The sequence below is a fragment of the Rhincodon typus genome, chromosome 45, assembly GCF_021869965.1.
Source record: "Rhincodon typus isolate 14 chromosome 45, sRhiTyp1.1, whole genome shotgun sequence".
Classification (NCBI taxonomy): domain Eukaryota; kingdom Metazoa; phylum Chordata; class Chondrichthyes; order Orectolobiformes; family Rhincodontidae; genus Rhincodon; species Rhincodon typus.
Genome location: NC_063376.1, coordinates 7,745,799 through 7,746,760, shown reverse-complemented (window position 1 = coordinate 7,746,760; position 962 = coordinate 7,745,799). Strand labels below are relative to the sequence as shown.

The 962-nt window shown below is 50.6% G+C and overlaps 1 protein-coding gene across 1 annotated transcript in view; it reads left to right on the top strand.

The window, feature by feature from the left end:
- Positions 1-763: 763 nt before the first annotated feature.
- The window catches only part of LOC109922845 (cohesin subunit SA-1-like), a 44,075-nt gene continuing 43,876 nt past the window's right edge, over positions 764-962 (top strand). The window contains exon 1 of the mRNA XM_048620085.1: positions 764-878. The gene's annotated coding sequence lies outside the window, so the exon portion shown is untranslated. The remainder of the gene's footprint in view (positions 879-962) is intronic.

Here is a 962-nt window from a genome sequence, read left to right as displayed (position 1 = left end):
TAAATGCAGTAGCGTACAAAGCTGTGGGCCAAGTGCTGGGAAATAGGATTGATGTGGTATGGTGGCTCAGTGGTTAGCACTTCTACATCACAAGACCAGGGACTCGGGTTCAATTCTGCCATCGGGCAACTGTAAGTGTGGAGTTTGCACATTCTCCCCGTGTCTATCCGGGTGTTCTGGTTTCCTCCCACAGTCCAAAGATATGCAAGTTAGGTGGATTGGCCGTGCTAAATTGCCTATAATGTCCATGGAAGTGTAGGTTAGGTGTTAGCCATGGCAAATGCAGGGTTACAGGGAAAGTGGGGGGTGGGTCTGGGTGGGATGCTCTTTGGGAGGTCGGTGAGGACTCGATGGGCCGAATGGCTTGCTTCCACACTGTGGGGATTCTATAGATGCCTTATGATGGGCCAAAGGGCATCTTTCAGCGCTGTAAATACTCTTAATGTCAAATTTTAATTGCTCTTTACACTGGTGGGATAATGCGTTTAAATTGATTAGGTGGGCCATAAAATATTTAATTTTGAAAGGTCTGGGAGGGGATAGGTAAACCGGTTGGGCTGTGAAGGGCGATATAAAACGTCCCTGCCCAAGGCAGGCACTGCCTTCCTCCTGCTCCTTCTCTGCCAGTCACAAAGATGGCGGAGGCGGGGGAGTCAGGCTGAGGGCTGTTACCAGTCACAAAGATGGCGGCGGCGGCGGCGGGGGTGGGGTGGGGTGGGGTGGGGTATGTGTGAGGAAATAGTTAAAATGCGGTGACGTCAACACGACAGATTGGCGCCGAATTCGAGCGCGCGGGAAAGAAGAAAACTCCCGAAAACAAACCGGAGAAGGAGGCACGCAAATAAGGCGAGAAATAGGAATAAAAGCAGAAAACTGGGGTAAGTACAGCCAGAAACTGGTGTAAAAACAGGGAAATACTGTCAGGGAACGGGGGTGTGGCAAAAGGAGAGAAACTGAGGTAA